The sequence below is a fragment of the Dasypus novemcinctus genome, chromosome 25 (genome assembly GCF_030445035.2).
Source record: "Dasypus novemcinctus isolate mDasNov1 chromosome 25, mDasNov1.1.hap2, whole genome shotgun sequence".
Taxonomy (NCBI): domain Eukaryota; kingdom Metazoa; phylum Chordata; class Mammalia; order Cingulata; family Dasypodidae; genus Dasypus; species Dasypus novemcinctus.
Genome location: NC_080697.1, coordinates 45,331,794 through 45,355,221, shown reverse-complemented (window position 1 = coordinate 45,355,221; position 23,428 = coordinate 45,331,794). Strand labels below are relative to the sequence as shown.

At 37.9% G+C, this 23,428-nt stretch overlaps 1 long non-coding RNA gene across 1 annotated transcript in view; it reads left to right on the top strand.

Annotated features, from left to right (window-relative positions):
- The window catches only part of LOC139437576 (uncharacterized), a 39,227-nt gene extending 16,952 nt beyond the window's left edge, over positions 1 to 22,275 (top strand). Inside the window, exons 4-6 of the long non-coding RNA XR_011647404.1 lie at positions 12,459 to 12,514; positions 16,962 to 17,040; positions 20,132 to 22,275. This is a non-coding gene — a long non-coding RNA (uncharacterized lncRNA). The remainder of the gene's footprint in view (positions 1 to 12,458; positions 12,515 to 16,961; positions 17,041 to 20,131) is intronic.
- The last annotated feature ends 1,153 nt before the right edge of the window (positions 22,276 to 23,428 follow it).

The following is a 23,428-nucleotide window of genomic DNA, read 5'->3' as shown; positions in this document are numbered from 1 at the left end:
AAGAGTTAAATTCCTAGAAAGGTCCCAGAAAATTCATCATGGCTAGAGACTATTCTGAATACTATTAACAAACTTTGACTAAAGGAACATATATAGAGCAATGTATGCAGCCACTAAAATGTGAGCATTCTTGGAAGACTCACAAGAAACACTGACCAAAATTGGCTATGCAATGGTCCATAAAGCAATCTCAACAAAATGTCTATTGATAGCAATAGCTATCACATAGAGCCTGTTCTTTAATTACAGTTCAATTAATCTAGAAAGCAATCATAAAAATTCAACTAAAACATTTCTTTGCATTTGGAAATTAATTAGTAAACTTCTGAATAATCCATGGCTCAAAGAAGAAATAATCATTGAAACTATAAAGTGTTTTAGACTGAGTAAAATTGAAAAAAAAAAAAAACCAAAAGGTGGCAAATCACCACATAGAGTAGACTTAGAGTTTTAAATCCATGTATTAAGAATCAGAACATTTGAAAATCAACAAGATATGCATTCACTTTAAGAAAAACAGAAAAACAAATGCAGTTTGAAGTTAAAGAGAAATAAGAAATAATAAAGCATCAGTAAGTAGTGAAATATAAAACAAAGATTCAATAGAGAAGGTTTTTGAAGCCAATATTTGATTCTGTGAAAAGATTAATAAAATTGATGCACCCAAAGCAAGAAGAAAAGAAACACAAATGTACAATATCACAAAAATAAAAGAGAGCATCCCTCAGATTCTTCATCCATTAAAAAGTTCTTAAGACTATATGACAAACAATTATGTTCCAATAAAGTTGAAAATTCATATGAAATGGACAAAAAAGCAGTAAGGACAAAAAGGAAAATATAAAAATGCAGTTATTTCCAAATTATATAATTGGATATAAAAAGCGAGAAAAATGATTTAACTATTAGAGTTTGTAATTAAATTTTTAACAAAACTCTGGACAAAAGTTTAATTTTAAAACTCAACTTCACTGAACAAGTGTGTGTGTGTATATCTATCTGAATGTATATGCTTATATGTATATGTATAATTTACATTGGCATTTATAAAAACAAGAACAAAATTCCTAGAAATAAATCTAACAAAAATTTTGCATGAACTCTATGCACAAAACTGTAGAATACTTTTGGGGAAAATTAAAGCAGACCTAAAGAGCAAAACAATGTTTGTGTATTAGAAAACTCAGTATTGTAAAAATATCATTTTGTGGCAAAATAACCTATATAATCAATGTTAATTCCAACTTAAATTATTGAAGACTTTTTCTTCTGTGTAAATTGGCAAGGTGAATCGAAAATACATGCATGTGGAAATATTGAAACCTAAGAATAACCAAGACAAGTTGAAAAGAAAAAGGGGCAAGGGCTTTTTCTCCCACATTTCAAGACCTATAATGTGGCATTTTGTCCAGCCTTTCAACAGTGTAATGTGCATTGATGCAAAGACATTAAATAGACTCATAGAATAAGATTGAGAACTGAGAAAAACACATTTATATGTACACTTGATTTATGACTAAGTGGACATGAAAGAGAAGTTTTTTCTTCCTACAATAGTGTTGGATCAACTGGATATCAATATGAAGTAATAACTGAAACTTGATTTCTACTTTGCTCCATACACAACAATAAATTCCAGTGAATTTAGATCTTTGTATGAAGGTCAAAATAAGAAAAATTCTAAAAATCAGAGATTATATACATTTTTATGTTAGGGAGATATTTTCTAAAGAAACATAAGGAACAATAACTATAAAGAATAGGTTGACAAATCAGGTATTAGTATTAATAATATCTGTCATTGCAGAGACATCATAAGATAATGAAATGGAAAGCCACAGTATACATGAGCATCTTTGTAACATGTAATGGTGAGTGAGCTTAGAGCCTTGTAACAATAACTCTTGTAAATCAACATGGAAAATGCAAACTACTTGATAAGATAAACAATATAGAGATTCCAGCAGGTATATTACAAAAAAAGGATATCCAATTGGTCAATAACCACATAAAATATGCCCAACCTCATTTGTAATCCATCTTCCTGTAATCAAAAAAAATGCAAATTAAACCACAATGAGATACAATTGCACGTCCAACAGAATGAGAAAACAAAACAATATTGGCATTATTTAGCAAAATTAAAGATACTAATTTATGACCTAGCAATATAAATAACAGGACTATGTGCATGTGAATCATAGCAGCCAAAAACTGGGGGAAAGTCCCAAATGTACATCAGTGTCGAAATGGATTAACGTATCAGGTTGTAGTCATTCAATGAAATAGTCCACAGCAAGGGATGCTTTCTGTAAAGGATCAGATAGTAAATATTTTAGGCTTTATATTCCTTATGTTTGTACCATAGTTATTCATCTCTGCTGTTGTAGCATAATAGCAACCATCGACAAGAAGTAACAGATGTTTGTGATTATGTTCAATGGCAGCTGTGTCTGGTCTACAACAATGGAAATTAATGGATTACAGCCACATACAACAACATAAATAAATTCCATAAACATAATCTTGAGTGAAAATAGGTAGATTCGAAGGAGTGCATATCATAGGATCCCATTTATATGAAGTTCAAACAAGGGAAAAACCATAATATTTAAGGATATGTATTTAGATGGTAAAGGAAAAACAAAGTAAGGAAAAGATTACTATAAAGATGAGTTTTGTTTTCTCTTTTTTGGAGAACAATTGAGTGGTCATTGAGAGAGATGTAAGGGAGTGTGATGGATTATTTTCAATGCACTGTTTCTTTTTTTTTTTAAGCTTTATTTATTTATTTTTCTCCCCATCCCCCCACTCCGGCTGTCTGTTCTCTGTGTCTATTTACTGTGTCTTCTTTGTCCACTTCTGTTGTTGTCAGTGGCACGGGAATCTGTGTTTGTTTTTGTTGCGTCATCTTGCTGTGTCAGCTCTCCCTGTGTGCGGCACCATTCCTGGGCAGGCTGCACTTTCTTTCACACTGGGTGGCTCTCCTTACTGGGCACACTCCTTGCGCGTGGGGCTTCCCTACACGGAGGACACCCCTGCGTAACACTGCACTCCTTGCACACATCAGCACTGTGCATGGGCCAGCTCCACACGGGTCAAGGAGGCCCAGGGTGTGAACCATGGACCTCCCATGTGGTAGGCGAACGCCCTAACCACTGGGCCAAGTCTGCCGGCAATACACTGTTTCTTTTTATTTTCATTTTTGGCTTTATTTATTTTTTTAATATTACATTAAAAATATATGAGGTCCCCATATACCCCTCACCTCCCTCCCCCACTTCTCCCCCCATAACAACAATCTTCTCCATCATCATGAGACATTCACTGCATTTGGTGAATACATTTCTGAGCACTGCTGCACCTCATGGTCAATGGGCCACATCATAGCCCACACTCTCCCATGTTCCACCCAGTGGGCCCTGGGAGGACATACAATGTCCGGTAACTGTCCCTGCAGCACCACCCAGGACAACTCCAAGTCCTGAAAATGCCCCCACATCTCATCTTATCCTCCCATTCCCAACCTCCAGCAGCCACCATGGTCACTTTCTCCACACCAATGCCACATTTTCTTCAATTACTAATCACAATAGTTCATGAATAGATTATCAATAAATCCACTCTAATCCATACTCTATTCCTCCATCCTGTGGACCTTCGAATGGTTGTATCCACTCCACATCTATATCAAGAGGGGGCTTAGATTCCACATTGATGCTGGATACAAACCTCCTGCTTTCAGTTGTAGGCATACTTGGCTCCCTGGTGTGGTGGTTGACGTTCTTCAACTCCATGTTAGCTGAGTGGGGTAAGTCCAGTAAACCAGAGTGTAGGAGCTGAAGTCTGTTGAGGCTCAGGGCCTGGCTATCACATGGTCAGTCCAGAGATTCAGGTCCCCTGGGTATATATTAAACCCAGCATGAACTACAGTTCCGGTAAAAGTGACAGGAGACGTTTATGAACAAAGATCACGTATGATCAGCTCCATCACACAGAAACACAAACTCCAAAGTAGGGCCAACTGACATGGCACTGAACTCCATCTGCCATGACCATAGAACCTGTGGGTCTCTATAGCCCTCAGAAGAACCAACACCCAGGGTTGTATCTACTTTATCTGACTCTGGGACTCTGCTCAGGTGTGCATAAAAGTAACCCCTCTGATAACCTCCCAGCTCTTTTTGGAGACTCATAGCCATATAAACTCATTTGTTCTTACCATTTCCCCCTTGATTCAGGTCAAAAAGCATTTTTAACTCCTGGTATTATATGTAGATTGAGATATTCTGCTGGTCCAAGTTGACCCTTTTATTCAAGATCATTTTCTAGTTACATCATCAGCTGTTACTTGGTAGTAATCCCTTGGTGCCAGGGAGGCTCATCCCCAGGAGTCATGTCCCACGCTGGGGGGAAGGCAACGCATTTACATGCTGAGTTTGGCTTCGAGACTGGCCACATTTGAGCAACATGGAGGCTCTCAGGAGGTAACTCTTAGGCCTTGCAGCTCTAGGCCTTGTTCTTACTTCAGGTGCATAGGCTCACAAACATAGTCATTAGTATCAGGGGCTCATTATTGGAACTTCCTTCTTTTTTGTTCTTTGCCATTGCACTTGGGGGATTGTTGTTGTTCCTTTAGGGACTATGATAGAGCTCCCCTGGCTAGGAACTCTGCACTCCCTCACTTGTTGTTTTTAATTGTATCAACTATGAAAATAGCCAAACATTTTTATGTACCCTGGATATATGCCCTAGAGAACTCCCTGCCAACCATGTGTCCCCTGTCAATAATATCCCACACCAGTATTCCTCCACTGCCATTGTTGAACCTCTCTGTGATCCAAAACTTCCTGAAAAGTGAAGCCCAATATATTGCCAGGTTCCATTAATAGTAAAATGGAATATAGTGATGAATTTAAAGGTTAGATATAGAATACATATTAATTTGGAAAAATTAAGATAAAAATAAATTGGGGTATCAAAAAATTTAAAAATACAAAAGCTTTGTTTTTGATATTTTGCCTTTCATCACTGCAATAAGTATTGCCCTGTATGCAAATTGGCAAGGCAACTACTTATGTCTTTTCCTCAGTGTCTATATCCTATCTTTTTATTTTCTTTTTTCTAATTACTAAGCTTATCTTCACAAGAGTTTTAGATCACAGTAATTCATATATACAATATACAGTACTCCCACATATCCAACATAAAGCCTTTTCCCTTCCACAGCAATAATCTTTTTACTTAGTCATACTGTATTTACTGAAACTGATGTACAGATATTGAGACAATAGCTTTCAAACAAGGTAACATTTGTGTTTACATTGTGGTTTATATTTTAGACTATACAATTTTCTAAATTTTTAGTTATCTTATGTTTTACATTATGATTTACATTTTAGCCTATCAGCCCCTATATATTTTTGTTGTAATTTTACATGTCTTATCCATCCTTGCATACTCTTGTGGAACACTTCTATTGCCCACACCGTTACATTGGTTCCATCTATTCAAAACCTCTTTCCCCCTCCCCTTAGGGCCCACAGTGATGGTCAATCTTCACTGCTTGAAGGACCATGTTCAGAGATACTTGCAACAGTGTTGAGGGCTTGACATGCTCTACTGCCCTAATGCACTGGGAGCCATCATTTCTCTTGAGAGATACAATTGCCTCTATTTGAGAACATCAGTCCTCCCCAGGATGTGGGTATACCTTCACTCTCATTATATGGGTCTCTAGCCTATGATATAACCCACTTTGGCAAAATGAGCATCCACATATTCCCTAGGAGCCTGTCCTGCATCAGATTATCCTCTTTAAGCATCTTAAACGGGTAACCTTCCTTATTGTATTTTTGAAAAAGTTTTCTCAGCATTATACTCTCAACCAAATACCTGACAATCTCTTATGTTATACGTTGCCCCACCTTTCCCCCAATTTCTTGGGCAATATTTCCCATCCTCCCATCCCTAGCCCCCCTCAAGCCTGCAAAGTCCCACCCAAAGTTAACCCTATGCCCCCATTTTATCCCTTCCTTGTACAAATACTTACCTCCAGCTTATCATAGATTTCACCCATGTAGGTGTCAGCTTACATCCTTCCTCTACCCCCCGATTTCCTGTAAGCCTATCATCCAGTCTCTAGCTCTCTGAGGCAGCTTGGTTTACTTATTTCATATCACTGAGGTCATGTAGAATTTGTCCTTCAATTCCTGGGTTGCTTCACTCAACATAAGGTTCTCAAGATTCATCCATGTTATCACGTGTTTGTAGTGTATTCATTCTTAAAGCTGAGTAGTATTCCATTGTATGTATATAACACATTTTATTTATCCATTCATCTGTTGATGGGCATTTGGGTTGATTCCAACTTTTGGCAATAGTAAGCAATGCTGCTATTAACATTGGTGTGCATAAATTAGTTTGTGTCCTTGTTTTCAGTGGAGTTTCCAATTTCAGTGGAATTGCTGCATCATATGGCAAATGTATGGCAAGTTTTTTCAGAAACTGCCAAACTGTCCTCCAGAATGGTTGGATCCTTCTGCATTTCCACCTGCAGTAGATGAGTGTTCCCATTCCTCCACATCCTCTCCAGCATTTGTAGTCTTCTGTTTTTTACATAGCTGCCAATCTTAGGGGAGTAAGATGGTATCTCATTGTAGTTTTGATTTGCATTTCCCTGATAGCTAGAGATTTAGAGCATTTTTTCATGTGCTTTTTAGCCATTTGTATTTCTTCTTTGGAGAAGTGTCTGTTTAAATCTTTTTCCCATTTTTTAAATGGGTTGCTTATCTTTTTATTTTCAAGATATAGGATTTCTTTATACATGCAGGTTATAAGTCTCCTATCCGATATACAGTTACCAAATATTTTCTCCCATTGTGTAGGCTCCCTTTTCACTTTCTTGACAAACTCCTTTGAGGTGCAGAAGGCTTTCATTTTGAGGAGGTCCCATTTATCTATTTGTTCTTTTGCTGCTCATACTTTTGGTATGAAGTTCATGAAGCCATTTCCTATTACAAGGTCTTGTATATGCTTCCCTGCACTGCTTTCCAAAGTCTTTATGCTCTTGGCTCTTATATTTCGGTCTTTGATCCATCTTGAGTTGATTTTTGTATAAGGTGTGAGATGGTAGTCCTCTTTCATTCTTTTACATATGGATATCCAGTTCTCCAGGCACCAATTGCTGAGTAGGCCATTCTTTCCCAGTTGAGAGGGTTTGGTGGTTTTATTGAATATTATATGAGTATATATATGAGGATCTATATCAGAACTCTAAATTCATTTCCATTGGTCTGTGTGTCTCTCCTTGTGCCAATACCATGCTGTTTTCACTACTGTAGCTTTGTAGTATGTTTTGAAGTCAGGTAGTGTGATTCCTCCAATTTCATTTTTCTTTTTCAATATGTCTTTGTCTATTTGGGGCCTCTTTCCTTTCCAAATAAATTTCATAGCTAGTTTTTCTAGTTCCTTAAAGAACACTGTGTTGATTTTTTATTGGGATTGCATTGAATGTGTGGATCAGTTTTGGTAAGATAGACATCTTAATAATATTTAGTCTTCCTATTCATGAACAGGGACTATTCTTCCATTTGTTTAGGTCTTCTTTGATTTCCTTGAACAGTGTTGTGTAGTTCTCTGTGTATAAGTTTTTTACACCCTTATTTAAATGTATTCTTGGGTATTTGATTTTTTTATTTATGATTGTAAACGGTATTTGATTCTTGATTTCCTCCTGAGCTTGCTTATTATTGGTGTACAGAAATGCTACTGATTTTTGTGCATTAATCTTATAACCTGTGACTTTACTAAACACATTTATGAGTTCTAGAAGCTTTGTTGTAGACCTCTCAGGGTTTTCTATGTATAGGAGCATGTCATCCACAAATAATGAAATTTTGACGTATTCCTTTCCAATTTGAATGCCTTTTATATCTAGTTCTTGCCTCAGTGCTCGAGCAAGTACTTCTAAGACAATGTTAAATAGAAGAGGTGATGGGCATCCTTGTCTTTTTCCTTGCATACCCACTTGGTCATGGAGTATAATTCGCTTAATGTGTTGTTGAATACAGTTAGCAAATATTTTGTTGAGGATTTTTGCATCTAGGTTATTAGAGAAATTGGTCTGTAATTTTTCTTTCTTGTGGTGTCTTTGTTTGGCTTTGGTACTAGGGTAATGTTGGCATCATAGAATGAGTTAGGTAATGTTCCTTCTGTTTCAATTTTTTTGGAAGAGTTTCAGCAGGATTGGTGTTAGTTCTTTCTGGAATGTTTTGTAGAATTCATCTGTGAAGCTGTCTGGCCCTGGTCTCTTCTTAGTTGGGAGTTTTTTAATGACTGATTCTGTCTCTTCACTTGTGATTGGTTTGTGAGATCATCAATTTCTTCTTTCATCAATATAGGCTGCTTATGTGTTTCTAGGAAATTGTCCATTTCCTCTGAATTGTCATTTTTGTTGGAATATAGTTTTTCAAAGTATCCTCTTATGATAGTCTTTATTTCTGTGTGGTCGGTGGTGATATCTCCTTTCTCATTTCTTATTTTGTGTATTTGCATCTTCTCTCTTTTTTTCTTTGTTAGTCTCACTAAGGGTTTGTCAATTTTATTGATCTTCTCAAAGAATCAGCTCTTGGTTTTGTTTATCTTTTCAAGTGCTTTCTTATTTTCTATTTCATTTAGTTCTGCTCTTATTTTTGTTATTTCTTTCTTCTTCCTGTGGGTTTACTTTGTTGTTTTTTTATTAATTCCTCCAAATGTGCATTTAGTTCTTCAATTTTTGCTCTTTCTTCTTTTTGATGTATGGATTTCTGGCTATAAATTTCCCTCTCAGTACTGCTTTTGCTGCATCCCATAAGTTTTGGTATGTTGTGTTATCATTTTCATTAGTTTCAAGGTAGTCATTAATTTCTTTTGAGATTTCCTCTTTGACCCACTCTTTTTGTAAGAGTGTGCTGTTTAATTTCCATATCTTGTTGTGAAATCTGGGCCTCTCACCCTTGCAGATTTCCAGCTTCACTCCACTGTGATCAGAGATATTATTTTGTATGATTTCAATCTTTCTGAATTCATTGAGCCTTTCTTTGTGGTCTAGCTTATGGTTTATCTTGGAGAATGATCCATGTGCACTTGAGAAAAATGTATATCCTGCTGTATTCGGGTGTAATGAACTGTATATGTCTATTAGATCCATCTCCTCTAATATACTGTTCAAAGTTTTTGTTTCTTTATTGATTCTCTTTTGAGATGCTCTGTCCAAAGTTGATAGTGGTGTATTAAAATCCCCCACTATAATTGTACAGGCATCTATTCTTTCACTTAGTTTTTCTGGTGTTTGCCTCATGTATTTGGAGGCGCCCTTGTTAGGAGCATAAATATTTATGATTGTTCATTCTTTTTGAATGATTAGCCCTTTCACTGATTTGTATTATCCTTCTTTGTCTCTCACAATTGTTTTGCATTTAAAGTCTATTTTGTCTGATATTAATATAGCTACTCCTGCCTTTTTTTTGGTTATTGTTTGCTTGTAAGATTGTTTTCCAGCCATTCATTTTCAACCTCCATGAATCCCTGGGTCTAAGATGTGTTTCCTGTAGACAGCATATAGATGGGTCATATTTCTTTATCCAATCTCCCAGTCTGAATCTTTTGTCAGGTGAGTTTAATATGTTGACATTCAGTGTTATTACTTTCAAGGCATTATTTATGTTAGCCATATTTTGTTTGGACTTGTGCTTGTCATATTTTGGTTTTTTTTTTTCTTCTCTTTTTGTCTTTTTTGTTGCTCTTACACTCTCCTCCAACTCTGCCTCTCCTGTTTATTTCTTCCTTCCTGCAGAAGTCCCTTTAGTATTTCTTGAAGGGCAGGGTTCTTGTTGGCATACTCTTTCAATTCCTGTTTATCTGTGAATATTTTGAACTCTCCATCATTTTTGAATGCTAGTTTAGCTGGGTAGCATATTCTTGGTTGGAAATTTTTTTCTTTTAGTCCCTTGACTATATCATACCACTGCCTTCTTGCCTCCATGGTTTCAGATGAGAAATTAGCACTTAATCTTATGGAGCCTCCCTTGTATGTTATGGTTCTCTTCTCTTGCTGCTTTTAGAATTTTCTCTTTGTCTTGAGCATTGGATAATTTGACAAGTATATGTCTTTGGGTGGGCCTGTTGGGATTTATGGTACTGGGCGTGTGTTTTGCTTCCTGGACATGTACATCCATCTCTCTCAGTCGATTTGGGAAGTTTTCAGCCATTATTTCCTCCAACACCCCTTCTGTCCCCTTTCCCTTCTCTTCTCCTTCTGGGATGCCTATAATATGTATGTTTGTGCATTTTGCATTGTCCTTCAGGTCCCTAAGTCCTAGCTGGATTTTTTCTATCTTTTTATCGATCAGTTCTACTATCTGTTTGATTTCAGATGTACTGTCTTCCATGTCGCTAATTCTCTCCTCTGCCTCTTCTAATCTGCTGCTATTTGCTGAGAGTGTATTTTTGGTTTCTTGAACTGTGGTGTTCATCATCATCATATCTGTTATCTTTTTGCATATGTCTGCAATTTCCTCTCCATGTGCTTTCTTCATATTGTTAATCTCTTCCTTTATTTCATTAAGTTGGTCTCTAATATATGTTTTGAGATCTTTTATTACTTGTCCGATGTTCTGCTCCCCTTCCTGGTTTTTAGTTTGTTCACTGGATTCAGCCATGTTTTCCTGATTATTAGTTTGGTTTGTAGTTTTTTCTTGCTGCCTGGTCATCATTTTATCTTAATGGGTTTAATCAGTTCCTTAGCTTCTTTGTCTAGTCTTAGGGATTAATTAGTTGTTGTTCATGTGTAAGTGTTATGTCTTCTCTTTGTCACTTTGTTCTTCTTCTCTATTTTCTTGCTGCTGGCTAAGTTCACTTTGAAGGAAAATATTAGGGCCAGAAAAAGCAAAATGAATAAGAAAAGAAAATGTATAAAGTAATATTGGTAATAAATGTTAGCAGAGCAAGAATGTGAGATCTGGGAGAATGGATATTAGACTCACGTAAGTTGTGTAGAGTTATAGCAGTAAGTAGAGTACCTATAAAGAGACAGTCAACTCAATATGGGAAGGAATATAGTATGAATTTAAAAGCCAGTGTTTTCATGAGAGAGGGAAAGAGAAAAGAAAGACAGTAATATTAAGAGTGGATAAAAGACAGAAAACAGAACAAAGGTATTAGAAATAAAAAGTCAGACAATTTGGGGGCCAAAGAAAGTGAGGTGGAATGTACAAGAAACAGTAGATGAAGGAGGATAGAAAGATGTGGAGAAAGGGGATAGTGTAGATGGCCAAAATCAATACACACAGAAAAGAGGAAATGGAGAATGAGGAAACACAGCAAGTGTGAAGCGCTTCCTGCAGCACCTAATTTATAAAGAAAATAAAATAAGAAGAAAAAGAGAGAAAAGAAAAAAAGAGAAGAGAAAAAGGGGGTTGGCAAAGAAAAGGGGGGGGGGATCAAGCAAGAAAAAAAAAAAGGAGGGAAAAAAACTAAATAAATGAAAAAGGACCTTAGGGAATAAAACGGGAGAAAAGACCAGGAGACAATGCAGTATTAGCAATCAAGACAAAAAGAAAAAAGAAAAAGAAAAAACCCCACAAATGCCGAGGGCTAGGGTAATCAAGGACCTCAGATGGACCTTAGGGTGCAGTGGATTTCAGGGATTGGAAGTCTGTGACTTTGCAGACTCAAGGTGTGTGAGTCTCTGGAATGTGGGCCACCAGGGTGTAGGTGACACAGACCTGGGAACCATGCATCCAGTTAACAGGGGGCCTGGGAGCACTGCAGCACAACACAACCTTCAGGGATCCCCGCAGCTGGGCAGCAGCCCTAGGGGGAGGGGTCCCACCCGCAACCTCTGACCTCCGTGTCAGAAGCCCAAAATTCCACCTCTCGCAAGAATCTCTTCTGTTACTGTCTCACCAAATCAACATTCAGACACTTCCTGTCCTGCAAGCCACTGAAACAGCCCACTCAGGGTTTGGGAACACTACACACAACAAAGATCCCAGGGATCGCCGCAGTCCGGCCAGCAGCCCCAGGGGGAAGAGTCCCACTCACAACCCCAACCTCCGTGAAAGAGACCCAAAATTCTACCTCTTGCAAGAATCTCCTCTGTCACCGTCCCACTAAATTGATGTCCAGACACCTCCTGCCCTGCAAGCACATGAAACAGCCCGGTCCAGCAGGACTCCAACCCTACTCAGCTGCTTCTTTGCAGGAGAGATTATGAGGTGCTCTCCAACACATTGTTTCTTGACCCAAGTGTTTCTTTCGTGGTGAACTTTTCAGCAGTGCATTTTTTTAAAAATTTCTTTTTGTGTGTTTACAATTTACAATAAGTACAGATCAAATATTCTCATATTTATATATTTCTTCAATAATGAATTTATGGTGGTTCATCCCCTGAAGTATATTGCATTTTCATTTTACAGCTAAGAACACTGGGCCTTGTCAGAGCTGTCAAATGGAAAAGTGGCACTGGGATTAAGTATGTCTCATTTCATATCTCATTCTCTTTGCACTATGCTACCCTGCTAATGCCAAAAAAAGTGGGCTGGTTAGAGGAATGAGAACGTTTTCCATTCATGGTATTTTGGTACAATAAACCAAGTTAGAACAGATAGCTATTGGACTCTTCAGGCTTGATGCAGATCTGGGAAGCATTTTCAAACAGCTTGAGAGCATGAATTGAATTGATCACAGATAGGGTTTTACTATTCCTGACCCATGGGGCCCATTCCCAGCTCCTCAATAGCTTCTTTCCTTAACTTATCTCTTCTCAATTTTTTCTCTTCCCTCTCCTCCCAGGACAGCTGTTTCCTGTCATCATATACATTTGATTTACTACCACTCTTATATTAATACAGAGGATTACTTTTTATTTTTCTCTTTGGCAACAGAACTAATTTTTTTTCATTGGATGTCCTCAAGTCTACTGTGTATTGGGATTCCTTTACTTATTCATTTATTTTTTAAAAATAAATTTATTTAATCAATTCATTTAAACTATTTTTGGTGAAAAGCAATTATTGAATGATTCCAATGATACATAATTATAGAATAAATTAATAAATGAATAGAATATAGCAAAAAAAGATGGTTAAAATCTCTGCCTTCATGAAGTAAACAAGGAAATGAGCCAGATGTTACTGAGAAAGGGCCCACTGCCCTATACACACTGAGGCCAATATGATGACACTAGGATTTTGAGAAAAGAGAGTTTTATTTAGAAGTCCACTGACAAGGAGACAAGAGGCAAGGCTCAAATCTTACTCCATAGAGTTCAGGGTGATTTCATGGGAATGGCAGGTGAGAGATAGGGACAGAAATAGGGAGGTTTGACTTGGCAAAGTCCAATTGGTTAGTTATAGAGTTGTCTACATGCAGTAGAGTGGAATTTAAGCTGGATCTTCCTTACTGAAGGACCTTTCACCTCTGATTTGCTTCTGGGGTCTCCTTGTCCTCCTATTCTTGTTTCTGAGGGAGATGACCATTATTTGTAGTATCTCAAAGGTCATCTAAAGGACAAGAGTCTGTGTTTCTGTGCATACTCAGCTTATATGCCCTGCAGTTATGCTTGGCAGTCTGCAAAATAAGCTCAGAAGAAAAGGTTACAGGAAAGAGGTTGTTGGAGAAAAACAGCATTCACTGGGACACGAAGACTGATTGACCACAGGCAGAAAATGTATTTATTGAGAAGCTCTCCCAGTGGAGGGGGTCTGAAGAACCCCCTCCGCCAGCAGGGTGGGGGTCGGAAGAGAGACTGCAGCTCACTCCTGGAGGGGAGGGGACTTGAATTTATACAGAACTTTCTTAGGCAGGGAAATGATAGTTGGTGGGAGGGGGTTGAGGGTCCAAGTGAGGTAGTGGGAGGGGGTTGAGGGAGTTTATGGCTTCTTGGAAGGCTGCAGGAGCAGATATTTATTTTCATCTGTAGGGATTAAAGGATATGTACATAGTGAAGGTTTCCCTCTCTGTTTCCCTCTGATATGCAGGTAGAGGTAGTAAAGATCTCCATCTCCATCTCCCTTTATTCCTGTCTCTAAGACATTTCTTTGTTTAACCTGGGAAAGTGCTGTGCCCTCAGACATAGGGGAGGGGGTTTGCCTTTTCCCAGTGTATATCAGGGGAAACTGAGCTACAGCTTGTTAATTATTGCAAACCTCTAACATTAGAGGGCATCTCCACAAAGTCCTTTTGACCTGCCTTGGTTTCCCAGGCACTAACCAGCTAAGAATAAATAAATTTATTACGGAATGGGAGAAGAGCTATAAAATACATAAACAGTCTGAGGTATTCTTCTTAGAACGTTTGAAGAAGGTAACAAAGTGGGAGCACAGTGGGTTAATAATAAGCAGTCATCAAAAGACTTGGGAGGTAGGAAAAGGAAACAGAAAAGCTCCAAGGGTGGAGAGACATTTCTTTGTCCCAGAAAATTTATGAACACCTAGGGCAATATGAGGTTGAAGAAATAAAATCTGGACAGATCATGCACATTCTTAATGATGTGGGCTATGGGTGGGAGGCTCTTTGTCTCTTCAGAGATAACCTTAACCTAAACTGTCTGTCCTGACTTGTGGGTGTGGAACGGTAAGAGGCTGCAGTCTTGCTCTTGGTGACCATGGCAACGACTCCAGTCCCAGGAGGCAATTTAGCAATGCAAACTCTATACATACCAGTCAGTCCAGGGAAACTTGATGGTGGTGATGCCGAAACTTAAGGGAACTTGGACTTGGCCTCGAATGGGAAATATAATATAGCCTGTGCATAAATTCAAAATCATCTAATTCTGTATCCAAGTGTGCCTAGTCCCTGGAAATCCAGTTAAGTGATACGGGCTTTGAATGTTCAGAAAGGATGTAAGACTGAATGTGTACTCAAGGTTACATCCAGAGGGAATATGGGCAAGATGCTAATTCAAGCTCACCTGAGGTGTGGGCGATATGTTAATTCAAAACCTACCTGGTACTCAGACAAAGACTTAACTAACAAAGAAAGTAGTTTTCTTTGGTAAAAGCACCATTTGACTCCCCACCCTGTATAAAAGGAACTTGAAAATCTTGTTCGGGGCTCGGGTTTGAAACAGAAAGCTCCCGAGTCCCTAGTCAGCCGGCCGTCAATAATCCATTTTTCCTTCTCAAAATCATTCCTGAGTCCTGGTCTTTCTATACACAAATAATTGAACCTCTCTCAACTGCTACAACATTAAAAGTTATGATAAAAAAGTTTAGATTTCAGGAAAAAGAAGACTCTTTTAAAAGTTTTAAATCCAGGAGTGACATGAACCGAGCACATTTACTTTTCAAAATGATTTCTCGGGCTTCAGTGTTGAATAAGTTCAGAAGATGGCTAGGGTGGAAAAAGAATGTCCAGTTAGAAGACCACAGTAATGGCCTGGTAAGAAGTAATGGTAGTGGAGATACAAAAAAATAAAGAGAAAGGAGATTTATTTTGGAGTGTAGAGATCTTCTATTTTCTTAATATGGGGAGAGTTAAAACTCCCAGTATTTGGAGATAAGATGGTATACGTGAGTGATGAAGAAAGAAAGAATGAAAAAGAGGGGGAGAGAGATATGAAAGAAAGAGAGCGGGAAAGAGAGTGAGAAAAGGAGGAGGAATGGAGAGAGAGAGAGAGGGAAAGAGAAAGAGGTTTAAACCTGATTATTATGTTTCTATCTTTTGGAATGATGCCATTAACCAAAATAGGGGACTATGTTCACTTTGGGTCATATAAAATTTAAACTATCCCTGAGGTATCATTTTATAAATGTTCATTTCAATGTATGAGTCTCACATTTGTAGGAAAACATTCAACTAGGTTTATAGTCATAGAACTAATTTTAAATCCATGTGAATAGATGACATCATCGAGACAGTGTAATGGGAGAAGAGTATCCAAAACAGAAGAGGCCAGATATAGAAACTGGAGTTAAAAAAAAGGAGTGTGAGGTGTGAGAATGATTTGCCAGGGAGGTAATAAGAAAACAACAGGAGGAACTCTTCTCATGGAAGAAACAGTGAACTGAGAAATAAAGTGTGATAAAATACCTAATCTTATTGCTGACTAATTACTCCCTAGGCCTTAGCTGATTTTTTTTTTTTCACATACACATGTCATTTCTGGTCTTTTCCTTTTTATCATTTCCTTTCAATAAAGTCAGTGTCAAATAATGTAATTATAATCAAGAGAGAGATGTGAAGATTACTTCAGCCTATTTGTTAATGTGACATTATCAATTGAGACTGGCCTATACATTTGTAATATCTCTTTTTTTCCTACTCAAAGGCATTTGTAGATGATAAAAGGAATTGTCATTTAATGTTTTGACAGGAGGGATTTGAACTTATCTTTGGTCTCATGTAGCTGGGTCACTAGACTTCATGAAGGAAGCAAGGAAGCAAAGTGAGAGTATAGCAACAATGTAAAGCACAAATAATCATTCATAAAGAATTCTGACTGCTTCTCATTTCTGGGTCTGATGTTAGTGGCTTATTTGTATCCTAAAATGCCAGTAGCAGTACTTAAAATACAGAGGCATTTGCTGGGGAAGTCAAGGACACACCCGGCCCTCTTACAGCCCTTGCCTGCATCTTCCTCCTTTTCCATTATATGCAGATGTTTCCATTTGTTTCCATTTCACAGTTGTGGAGAGATACTGGGTCTAAAGAAGAGCCCAGACAATAACCTCCAAACCAGGAACAAATAGCTGCTTGTCTGGGTAGGAACTCTCAGGGGCAGAGACCCTAACTGCTTGGACAAGCTCAAGTCACCAAAAAATGTAGGGAATAGGAGTGGTCACTAAGAGCAGGAATTTACATAAATTAGAAAGACCTCTCTGATAGGCTGTAATCTCTGAAGTACCCAATCAGTGGGGAACAGGGGAGGGACCTGCATGTTAAGTTCAGGATATAAATGTTGTTATGTGTTGTTGCAGCACGCCCCAGCCATTTTACACTAGTCATGCGCCCATTCTTGCAAGATCGTGAAGAAATTATTTTCTTCTCCAAAATCAGGTGAGTGTTCATTCTCTTTTAGGTACAGTTTCTTTCTAACATTGGGAAGCAGCTTACATGGCCGCTTGAAACAAAGGGAAGGTATGGGGGGAATGAGGAGGGATGAAGGGGTCATGAGTTATGGCTACTACAGGGGCTCAGGGGCTGTTTGGGCAGGGTGTCCTTGATGTCCAGTAGATTAATCAGCAAACAGGATGTTGGTGTAAGATTGCTGGTGTCAGCCCGAACTCTTCGTTACAGTTCTTCCTCCCCAACTAGGGCAGGGGTTTTTATCAGTACTGCAAAGGATTATTGGTATGTCAGCCTGCTTCAGTTAACCTTCATTTCTTCTTTTTAATTTCCTGGATAAAATGGAAACTCAAGCAAATCAAGACGGTTAGTAAAATCATTGATCATTCTAAATTCGGTTTTCAGAAAGAGATTAAGATGGTTTCTGGAGTTTGACACTGCTTCACACAGAAAAGCTCCCCAAATTGTCACATGGATATCTTTCTCTCTCCCTGAAATTTGTGTGCAGCTGCCACAAATCTCCGCAGCTCATTTTCCGAATCCATCAGAAGCACACAGGTCCCATCGTGACCCGTCCTTGCCCCAGCCTCCCATCCCGCTACACCTGACATTGGAGGATCCGAGGTCTCTGTCTATCCCAGCTGGACCCCAGTTATGCCCATCAGGGGAGACCCCTGAGGAGAACCGAAATTGATAGTGTTTCGGGCTTTCTCACACTCCAATGGCTAGTGTTCTGGTTAATTCTCCTTGTGACTGAAATTTCTACCTTTTTATATTCACTTTGTTATAATAACCAAGAAAAAGTGCTCCACAATAAGAAATAATTTTGACAGGGAAACGGACTTTGGCCCAGTGGTTACGGCATCCGTCTACCACATGGGAGGTCCGCGGTTCAAGCCCCGGGCCTCCTTGACCCGTGTGGAGCTGGCCCACGCGCAGTGCTGATGCGCGCAAGGAGTGCCGTGCCGCACAGGGGTGTCCCCTGCTTAGGGGAGCCCCACGCGCAAGGAGTGCACCCATAGGGAGAGCCGCCCAGCGCGAAGGAGGGAGCAGCCTGCCGAGGAATGGCGCCGCCCACACTTCCCGTGCCGCTGACGACAACAGAAGCGGACAAAGAAACAAGACGCAGCAAAAAGACACAGAAAACAGACAACTGGGGGAGGGGAGGGGAATTAAATAAAAAAAATAAAAAATAAATCTTAAAAAAATAATAATAATAATTTTGACAAATGCTGCCTTTCATGCCTTCTTCAAGATACCATGGTGAATATTAACATACAAATGGCTCTGGAAAGATGTGAAGTAACAAATAGATTTTTGTATTTCAGAATGAATACCCTGATTTCCCAAACCTTATTTGACTAGTGGAACCCCTCTTTTTTTTTTTCCAAATAATGTCTTAGAAAACTAGTGTTTGATAAAATATATTTTGAAAACCTTTCCAAGCTAATTATTAAATATCATTAATATTAAAGAGTATTTTTAACTATCTCTATGACCTTCAGCACATGACTTAAGCCTGATGTGCTTCAGTTTCTTAATCTTTAAAATGGGCTAACGTGTTTATTAATCCATAAGATTGTTGAATATATATATACACACACACACACACACATGAATTTCCCTGTATGGTGGCTGACATCACATGATTTCCACAAATAGTAAAGAGTGGTTTTAGTTATTGTATTTGTGATTTCTGTGAGCTCTGTTTGGTTGAGTATAAGTTGGGGAGTTTCTAATTCTTTACACTTTTTAAAAGACATATGATGCCAACTTTTGCTCCTCTCTTGTTCCTTGTCCACTGAAGAAATTTTTTAGGAGTAATTTTTTCCATAATTTGTTGAGTTGCCCTGTTCTGTTCTTTTATTTTTATGAATTTGAAATGAACTTGTTAATAAAAAAAAACTTATTTAATGAATGAAGGTTAGAAGAAAGGTAAAGAGAGTGGGAACTAGGATGAGAGGGAGAAATGGGGAAGAGGGAAGAGGAGCTGTTTGCCAGGGGAGAAGAAAATGGTAGGCATAATTACTATGTGCCACCAACTGCATAGAGGTTCTTTGCTGGAAATAGCCTAAGTCATCATCTTGATGACCACATTCCTCAGACCGTGTGCAATAACTGCACAATTCAAGATTATTTCTTGAGCAACTGTCTCCTTAGCAACATTCCTGCACTAGTAAGTTCCTTGCTGGGTCAAAAATGATTTTTTTTCCCTTTCTTCCTTCTCTATATTGTTAAGAAAAACATCATATTTTCATCTCTGAGACTCAGGGCTTATGGTGGGTTGAATTGTGTACCACAATTTGGACTTTTTTTTGGTGTTGGTCCATATTCTGGTGAGTGTGGACCTACTGTTACTAAGATCTCTTCAAGATGTTACATTGGATAAGGTGTGAATCAGATTGTGTAAAATATAAAAGAGGTTGAGTTTTAATCCAAATTACTGGAGTTATTTATAAGGAAAGGGAAAGTCAGACAGAATAAGAAGCCACTGGAGATGCCAGAAGCTGGAGATCAATGGAACATGGAAGAAAAAGATAAGACACCACCATGTATATTGCCATGTGACAGAAAACCCAAGGAACCCCAAAATTCCATACTAACCAGATACTGACCCCAGAGGGAAGCTAGCCTTCTAGCCTTGTAAACTGTAAGCCAATAAATTCGTACTGTTAAGCCAGCTCATTGCATGGTATTTGTTTTAGCAGCTAGGGAACTAAAATGAAGCTTAAATATAACTCGCTAATAAGAATCCACTTTTATCAGTTCTTGTTTCCCATTGGAATCTTAGTATAAGGGGTGGTTCCAATTATGCCTCTTCAGGACTAAGAAATCTCTTGATTCCTCTCAGTCTCCTTTACACCTTTCAGCCTCTCTATAGTATAAATACAGTGGAGTTTCACCCTGCATTATTATTGTAATCCAAAGTGAAAAAGATAATAAAATGAATTAAGAATGAATCCATGTATTTCCCTTCCATTGAAAGAATAGGAAAATTCATTTTTCTACCAAAAAAAAAAGTTGTATTTCCACCTTGGTTTGCATTTTTTGAAGTTTTTAAACAATGATTATTTCATTTAAGGTTACTTTGCTCCAAGAAATGCTTCAAACAACTTAGCCCTTTAAAGCCTGGTTTCTGCAGACAATGCTCTATAAAGGACCAGTCACCTTTCATCAATCAAGCTTTTATAAGAATCTGTTGTCTTGAAAGACCTCTGTGGCTCAGAAGAAATATTATAAAGCATCACTCAAAAAGGAAAAAAACAAACAGATATTTTGAATAGAGTTAAAATGGTTTTATCACAATGAAAATCGCCAGGGCTAAAAATCTGTTTTGAAATGATTTTGACAGACCTTCAGTTTTTCAAAACATAGTCCTTCCCCTCATTGCCCAGGGTGCTATGTATTCTTGAGTAAGTCTTCTAAATACCTCTGTCTTATATCTCTGATTTTGTGTTGATTTTAAATACAATTCCGTTTTCATAATCCCCAACCCATCTTTCTTATTTAAAGCCATTGTTGTCTTTGAGGGGTCCCCTATATCACCCTCTCAAGGGGTTGTGCTGACTCTAGTCTCCGCGGTTCCCGCCCCTCTTCTATATTGTGGTGAAGTGGCCTTTCTAAGGTGGTTATGATTATTTTACAAATACTGCTCAACAAATGTGGTGGGTCCCTGCTGTCTACCAGATGGCACTAGAACTTCTTAGTTTAGCTTTCCAGGTCTTCTGCCATCTTTAGATTTTGCTTATCACCCAGGCATTCTGAACCCCACCACTTTCTCATGCTGATGCATGCCTTGACATTTCAGCCCTATGCCTTATAGTCTCTTTCTTCCTTACAATATTCTTATTGTCCAAATGGCATCTCTTGCTCCATCTTGTCTACACAGTGCAGCTAAAACACTCTTCATGAAGCCTTTGTGACCCCCTCCACTCATCTTCCTTATGAGGGATTTCATACTTCATGTACTAATCTGTTTAGGTTTCAGCACATTGAATGTCTATATATTTCTTTATTTCTTACCTCTTATCTACATGAGACTGTAAGAGCTCTGAAAACTTCACGGATTTATTTACCTATCATCAACCACAGTGCGTGGATTAGAGACAGTTAACACATGTTTTCCAAATGACTAAATTCTAATTGTTGACAGTTTTTATATATGGCTGTATCTTATCTCTGAATCTTCTTAAAATTCTTTCGCTTGACCTTAAGTAAATTGATGGATATGTTCCCAAAAGTAAAAAGGGAGTAAAATCAAATTAGAATATAACAAAAATGACATTAACATTTCAGTGGAAGCTCAGCAAAAACCATTAGTAGAATCATTTCCTCATTCACACATAAATTCATTTTGTAAATTGATAGCTAGTGTTTTTAGAATAAATAAGAGCTACTATCTGACTTCCATTCTTTAATTTTATTTCTTTAACCCTTCAGAATGGCAAATTTTTTTGACCTGTATCACTGGACTCTCCCTAAAGTCACAGACATGGCAAGTCACTGAAAATAAAAATCTCTTCAATAATCAATTTTAACAATAAACAACTATATTAGTCTGGTATTTTTTCACTTGGTAGAGCATAGAAAGTTCAATACGCTATTGTTGAATTCTACTTAGAATGATGTGATGGTTAATTTCATGGGTCAACATGAGTTGATTATGTGTCCAGTTGTTTGGTCAAGTAAGCCCTGGTCAGATTGTTACTGTGAAAGTGTTTAACTGATGGAACAGCATCTATAGTCAGTTGATTACATCTACAGCTGATTCCATCTACCAAAGCCAAAGGAAGATTGCCTTCAGCAATGAGGGGAGTCTACTCATCCAATTAGAATTGTCAAAACAAAACAGGATTTCAGCAGTCAGAAAGAAGAATGCATTCCCCTTTTCAGTCTGCGCACATCTCCGATACAACTGCATTGTCATCTTGGTTTTCAGCTTGCAACTTGTCTTACTGGGTTTGGAAGTGCCAGATTTCCAAAACACCTTTTTTGAAGTTTCCAGTCCACAGACTGCTCTACAGAATTAGTAATTGCCAATCCCCGTGGTCACATGAGCCAATCCCTCTAATAGATCTCTCTGTGTCTAAGATGATGAATAGATTTGATAGATAGAGGGATAGAGAGATAGATATAGATAGATACCTGTTAAATTTCACATTCTTAAAGTGAATAGTGCTTTTTGGTTCATTTTTAAAAGATTCTTGCTCTGCATTTAGAAGAAGAGATTGGCTATGTGTTTTCACATTATAGTTCTTGTTTTCCTTTTCTTTAATCATGTTTTTAATGTAAATGTGGTTATAATTTAATTTTAAGATATAAAAATAAATGCAAATTTAGATGGACAATTCCAATTGATGAGGCTGTTCATCTCTTCGTAGATAACCTAAGCAGTCTGTCCTGACTTGTGGGTGTGGGACAGTAAGAGGCTGCAGTCCTGCCCTTGGTGACCATGGCAACGACTCCAGTCCCGGGAGGCAATTTAACAATGCAAACTCTATAAACTTTAAACATTCAGGAAAAATGCAAACCAAATGTGCTAAAAGCTTACCTAGAATGTCTGAAGTACATGCCAAAAGCTTACCTAGGATGTGAAAGATATACGCTAATTCAAACCTATCGAACACTGAAACAAAAAACCATTTGAGTCTTCCTCTGTATAAAAAGAATTTAAAAATCTTGTTTGGGGCTCAGGTTTGAAACAGTAAGCTCCCGAGTCTGGCAGGCTGTCAATAAATCATTTTTTCCTTCTCAAAATCATTCCTAAGTCCTGGCCTTTCTATACACAAATAATTGAACCTCTCTCTACTTCTACAATAGAATAAGACTTGGATTTGTCATGATTATATTTTGCATTGACTAATTTATAGCACTCGTTCCTGGTTCTTTTTTATAGTAAATAGATAAAAAGAAAACCTACTAAAAATGTCTAGTGTGGATTCTTAATACTTATGTTCAGAGGGCACAACTCTTCCCTTTGTATTTTCTGTATGCACACTTAAGAACATCATTGGAAGTCTTTCAAGTCTACCAAATGGGACACTCACATGGCTAACAATTTGTAAGCAAGAATTCAAACTTACTGTGAGAATAAGCCATGTGGTTTAAAGAAGAGAGAGTTCTGAGTCCTAGGAATCAGTTCCATGAAGGAGGTGCTGGAGGAATCATATGGAAACATATTTTCTTCACTTTACTTCAATGTCTAGTATCTAAGGTCAGCGTCTCTGAACTGTTTCTAACTTCTCTGTTTAGAACCCAGCGTTTTTCTGAAACATCTGTGTTTAGCTCTCTTAGACATCTCGTTGTTACCCTTATCTAATTTACTAAATTGCAAGATATTTTGTTACAGAAATTGTCTTCCATACTTGTATTTGCTATG